Genomic DNA, 6660 nt, shown 5'->3' on the forward strand with positions numbered 1-6660 from the left:
ATTATTATTTGAGCTTAGCAGTTGAATCTTAAATAAGGGCACTCAATATTATTTTGTGATACAAAGCCTAATTTCGTCTAATTAATCTTATAACAAGAAGTAAGGTGTGAAGAGCTTATATGCTAAATACACAATCCACAATTTTAGGTTTGAGTACTTATAATTATAATTTTACATATATGACTCATTTTGTTAATTTTTTTTAAATTTTAAATTTTAATTTTAATTATAGCTAACACGTGGAAAGTAATTTTTTTGCAAGTTTTTTTAAAATATAATTAGCATTTTTCTTTATCTTTTTATTTTTAAATTTTTAAATACAGTTAGCATTTATTATATTTTTTTTAAATACAGTTAGCATTTACTGGCATGTTGTGCAGTGTATTTTTCAAAATCTTTATTGTTCAAATTGGAAAATGGGAAGAAAAAAACGGCTATAAGACAAAAAAAAAAAAAAAAAAAAAAAAAAAAAAAAAAAAAAAAAAAAAAAAAAAAGAAAGAAAGAAATGTTGGCATTCTTTCCGTTGTTCAATTTCCGTTTATAACACTGTTTATTTTAAAATATTTTTTAAAAATAAAACACAGAAATGTTGGCATTCTTTCCGCTGTTCAATTTCCGTTTATAACACTGTTTATTTTAAAATATTTTTTAAAAATAAAACACCGTTTATAGCCGTTCTTTTCTTCCCATTTTCCAATTTGAACATTAAAGATTTTGAAAAATAAAGCGCACAACATTCCAGTAACGGTAAAACATAATACCCCAAAGTATCCAGATGGTGAAATCGTTCGCCATTTGAATGGAGAGAGAGACTTTCGGTGGAATTCCTCTTTATACCTGCGTCGGTTTAGTCTTTGCCCTCGATTTTGCTCAATCGGTGTACTTCTGGTGCGAAACATTGCCTCTTGATTAATAGTTTTCAATGGTAGCGATGAGTTCTAGTATGAGCTAAGGTCGTGATAATCATTGAAATTAGACGAGCTTGAGCACGAAGTCATTTGTCTGCTCGAATTAAAGATTAACGATATGCACGCCTTTTTCTCTCCTCCGTTTTGTCTGCTCGGGATTAAAGATTTGCGATATGCTCGCCCCTTTCTCTTCTCCTTTTCGAATTGGGCATATGCTTCTTGTTCTTTTGCTAGCTAGGTTTTTCTTGCCCGGTTCTTTCTCTTAGTTAAGAGTATTCAGCCCACACCCTTGTTTGTGAACGTATTCCTTTGAGTCTACACGATTTTAATGTTTCTTTGTGATCTCACCAGGTCCTCAGCTATCCGGCAGTGAGAAGCACCTCAAGGATTTCTCACGGCAAGGCAGACTCACTGCGATCGTTGGTCTCCAAGGCCTCTGCGGTTTATATGTAAGTGAAGGTGATAGGGGGGAAATTTTAACACTAATGATTCGCAATGTATCTTTAGTTTTGCTTTTTGTTTTTTTTTTCTCTATATCTTCAAATAAATTCGTATCTGCAACGAATGCAATCATTGTTTTACTTTTTCCTTTCCCCGATCTTTCTAGGGAAAATTGATTCATATATCTTTATAATTCTCAACGGGGGTATCTTGATTTTGCAGTTTTAATGCAAATCCACTTCTAATTCTTTTCTGGCTTTGCTTTTCCTCTTGGCTAGGAATATTCAGCTCATCCACACCCTTCAATGAGAACGTATTCGTTGAGTCCATACGATTTTGAATTTTTCTTTGTGATCCTACCAGGTCCTCAGCTATCACGCGGTGGGACTCGCACCGAGATTATTGAACATCATGTGCGTGATTTGGCCACTGTTGGGTATCCAGTTAAGAGTGTGAAACAACCATGCTTCAGTGGCTTCCATCATGCTTGTTACTGAAATTGCGTACAACATTGTAAGTGAAAGTAATAGGATGCTTATTTTGGCATTAATGATTTGCCATAGTTCCGTTCCTTCGCCACCCCCAACCTCTGTGTTCGTATGTGAAATGAATGCAGCCGTTGTTTTAATTTTTTTCCCCCCGATCAGTCTGGTGAAGATTGATTCATTGTATGCTTATAACTCTCCTCATGGGAAGATTCCAATTGGTAAGCTTCTTTGCAACAGAGTCCTTTTTGCCTCATTTGGTATGTTATTTTCCATATAGTAGTAGTGCTTTTATGGTGACTACATATTTCAATTACTTGAGACAAAATTATTCGTTCAACTAGGTCTATTTTATCAGAATATTTGCTTTGATCTGGATTCATAGAAAAGTAGATGTTGAAAATGTGGTCGGTAACCAATATATTGCCTGCAGAGTTTAGCAATCCTTAAGCTATATTGTGCCACCTATTGTGTACTAGAATGTTGTAGATGATGTCATTCCTGATTGTACTGCTATGACTTTTTATATGGGTTTAAACTTTAAAAAAGTCTTAAGAACCAATTATCATAATTTGTTTCATGTTTGGTGATTCTCTATCACGGAATAGCTCTTGCTAGTTCCTTTTGTTTGTTGTTGAGGTACAGGGGTTGTTTCTTTATTGCTTTTCTTGTTTAAACAAGAAAGTTTTCATGTTTCATTTACATGGAGATGACACTATTAAGGATTTTTTCAACCAGTTTCTTGTTTGGATTGATGGGTTGTTCCCCCCTCTATCTCTTTATGTTTTTTATTAGTGAAAAATTAAAATTTTCTTTTGTTCTTCAGTGAATCACCTTCAAAAACTCTTGAGTGGTACCTAGATATAAAGAATTTTATAATCAATACTTCTATGATTTTTTTTTTTTTATATTCATTTTGATTCAGCTACTTCTTTTCCCTTTTCATCTGACTCTTTTATTTTTAAATTTTTTGTACATGTTGCAAAGGCTAAGAGATCCTTGATTGACGAAGCCTTACTAGAAACTGAACAGAGATGAGTTAAGGTCCGAAGTCTAGAACTTCTAAACCAGGAAAGGAAATCCAATCTTCCAATATTAAGGTATCTGTTAAAAAAACAAGACTATAAATTTATAGAAGATGAATACAATATGTTCTTTTTGTCTCATTGAATACAGTATGTTGTTATCAGTTCAATAAATGTGTTTTTAGTTACGATGTTGCCATTATACCTTCAGAACTTGGGAGTTAAATTACAAAGAGCAAAGACTTTGAGTTTGAATACTATTCAAACTTTTCAAACTTATATTCCTTGGACGTTGCATGAACCAAAACTTGGAAAGCTATAAATGGAACCAAAACTTATGTTAGATTATTGAGAGCAAAGGCTTTGTTATGATGTGTGAGTGCGTTGTGACTTTGGGAGTGAACCTTCCTAATGATATGTAGAGCTACTAGTAATATTATTCATCAGTTCATCTTTCTACCTTGAGTTATATAATCTTTTTGGGTATCAAGAAAGGAAAATTGAAGTATATCTTTATTTATGTGGCCTGCTTCATATTTCTACTCCATGGTGTAACTTGGATGATCCCGTTCAAATCTAAGATCCAAGTTTGCTATAAATTTATGAGTATCAGTTAAATGCTGAAACTTGGATGGTTTGAATGGACATCAAAGATAATTGAGTCAAACGTTAATTATAGCTGTACTAAATCAGTGTGAATGGTTTTGGTATCCTGTAGAATCAAACTTTTAGCACTATCAAAAGCTGAATGCTTTGTCCAACTGTTGTATTTAAATTTTTTTTTAACCAATTTGTTTACACGTGGATTTATCATGAACTCATGCCTATGAACTTTATTTTTGTTTGTCTATCTGACATATACATTTTTAGAGGCTTATCCCTGCAGAACTAGGGAGTTAGAGATTACTGGGAGCAATGACCATGGGTTTGAATATTATTTCAAACTCATGTAATTTGGAATTTGCATGAACCAAAACTTGGAAAACTATAAATTAAACCAAGACTTATGTTAGATTACTGAGAGCAATGACTTTGTTATGATGCGTTTGTGTATGTGAGTTTTTCAATGATTGTTCCGAATGCTTTATAGAGTTACTAGTAATATTGTTCATCTGTTCCTCTTACTTTAGCTCATTTTCTTTTAGTGATGGTTCCTAATGTTCAATTGTCCTTGACTTTACTTTCCTGTATTCAATTCAAAACATAAAGATTTAACTATCATATGATTTAAAAGTACAAATTATGAGTTATTGCAAAGCTATTGTTGTTTAGGGGAAGACCCTTGAATGAGTCCAAGCATACTTTAGTTGCCTCATTTTATCATCATAATTGCCTAACTTCTTGTGATACCCCATATCATATGGATAAGAGTAGGTGGTATATGGGATCCTACATTGCTTGGGAAGGAGAAGTTCTTACTCTTTATAAGGTTCTAATAAGACTCCAATTGTATCATTGACTAGTCCTTTTGGAGTATAGGCCAGTGGTTTGGGCCTTCCATTGGGGCGTTACAAATGGTATCAGAGCCTATCTCAACCAGAAATGTGGGACTTGAGCCGTGCCACCTACAATGGACAGGCCCGACGAGGACGTCGGGAATTTAAGGGGGGGTAAATTGTGATATCCCATATGATATGGATAAGAAGAGTAGGTGGTATATGGAATCTCATATTGCTCGGGAAGGAGAAGTTCTTACTCTTTATAAGGTTCTAATAAGACTCCAATTGTATCATTGACTAGTCCTTTTGGAGTATAGGCCAGTGGTTTGGGCCTTCCATTGGGGCGTTACAAATGGTATCAGAGTCTATCTCAACCAGAAATGTGGGACTTGAGCCGTGCCACCTACAATGGACAGGCCCGACGAGGACGTCGGGAATTTAAGGGGGGGTAAATTGTGATATCCCATATGATATGGATAAGAAGAGTAGGTGGTATATGGAATCTCATATTGCTCGGGAAGGATAAGTTCTTACTCTTTATAAGGTTCCAATTGTATCATTGACTAGTCCTTTTAGGTTTGGGCCTTCCATTGGGGCATTACAAATGATATCATTGTGATACCCCATATGATATGGATAAGGGTAGGTGGTATATGGGATCCCACATTGCTTGGGAAGGAAATTATAAGGTTCCAATGAGGCTCCAATTGTATCATTGACTAGTCTTTTTGGAGTATAGGCCATGTGGTTTGGGTCTTCTATTGAGGCATTACAAATGGTATCAGAGCCTATCCCAACCAGAAATGTGAGACTTGAGCCGTGCCACCTACAATGGACAGGCCCGACAAGGACGACGGGAATTTAAGGGGGGTAGATTGTGATACCCTATATGATATGGATAAGGGTAGGTGGTATGTGGGATCCCGGAGAAGTTCTTATTCTTTATAAGGTTCTAATGATGCTCCAATTGTATTATTGATTAGTCTTTTTGGAGTATAAACCATGTGGTTTGGGCCTTCCATTGGGGCGTTACACTTCTTCCTTGATTACTATCACTAATGTCTCTTGGATCCTACTATGTTAATCCATTTCTTAAGGAACTTTGGATTGCTTGCAACCACATTAAGATGCAACTAGGTGTTGTTTGGACTATGTCCGTTGCCATCATTGTAAAGCAAACAAAGAGCAAAGAGAACTTTTTGTCGTCGTTGAGAGTGTGGGTATATAGGTATATTCATTCTTTCTTTAGGAGATAAAGAATGGGTTTTAAAACCCTGTGCATGTGTGCCTTTGTGGGTGTTAGTGTTCTTTTTAACAATGATATATGAGATAACTCTATGTACATATATATATAATATGTTTTTCATGCAGTATCAAGGATTTCTACATCCTTCCAGCACCTATTTGCGCCACTTAATTTTAGAAAGCAAGATAAAGGAACAGTGCTTTGCAGAGCATTAGCTAAATATGGGGGGTAATAGCATTTTAATTAATTTGTTCTTGCTCTGTTATTTGATGGTTCCTTAGGTGCTTTATATGACTAATCCTTTTGTGCTTTATATGACTAATCCTTGTTACTATTATAATCCACTTATATGTTGCTACTGCTAATAACTTTTATAATTTCTTTTCTTAAATGTAATCTTAGCGAGTTCATTGGACATAATTACACTCATACTCCCTCTTTCTCTCTCAAAATGATACTGAAACAACAAAAATTTCAATAAAGTCTTTCCTGAAGCCAAATTTATAACGATGAATTTCTTAGCATACCAAAATAAAAAAAGTATGCTTATCTTCAGATTAGGTCTCTACTAATTGAATGGTTCTATTCATTTTCTCTATGTTTCTTATGTGATATATATTTCTTCTAATTTCATGTGATGTTAGGGGAGACTTGAGCGCACATTATATTCATTCTCAATGTGAGATATTGCAAAATTACTTTGTTCATGTTTCTTCTATTGTATTTCAGTTGTCCTTGAAAAATGGCTTTTATTACTTCACCAGAATTAGCTTAACATTTAGGATTAAAGTTGCTTCATTGTATATTATTTATATTATTAGAATTCTCTTTAAGTCATTATTGGTGGTTTACTCTACTAACCACCGGTATGCATTGACTATGTTCTCTTTGCCTTTTCAAAATGGAAGAATGTGACAAGATGTGAGTACCTCCCCCTTTACATCATTAGCATTGTCCAAATCTATTTGGCTTTTTATTCTTGCACAAAAACTAGTGGGAGGAAAAGGGCATGGGAGGCTTCTTCTATCCTCTTGCAAGTAAACTAAGGGATCACCTCTTCATTGTATACGAGGACTAGGTCTCATGTTCGGGATCATCTCATCGTCTTGCCTCCT

The 6660-nt window shown here is 34.7% G+C and overlaps 1 long non-coding RNA gene across 1 annotated transcript; it reads left to right on the plus strand.

The window, feature by feature from the left end:
• The first annotated feature begins 728 nt into the window (after positions 1-728).
• Positions 729-5820, plus strand: LOC121253007. The gene is made up of 3 exons (XR_005938318.1): positions 729-1358; positions 1629-2935; positions 5671-5820. It is a non-coding gene; the product is annotated as an uncharacterized LOC121253007 (long non-coding RNA).
• Positions 5821-6660: the final 840 nt, after the last annotated feature.

The sequence above is a fragment of the Juglans microcarpa x Juglans regia genome, chromosome 2S, assembly GCF_004785595.1.
Source record: "Juglans microcarpa x Juglans regia isolate MS1-56 chromosome 2S, Jm3101_v1.0, whole genome shotgun sequence".
Lineage (NCBI taxonomy): Eukaryota > Viridiplantae > Streptophyta > Magnoliopsida > Fagales > Juglandaceae > Juglans > Juglans microcarpa x Juglans regia.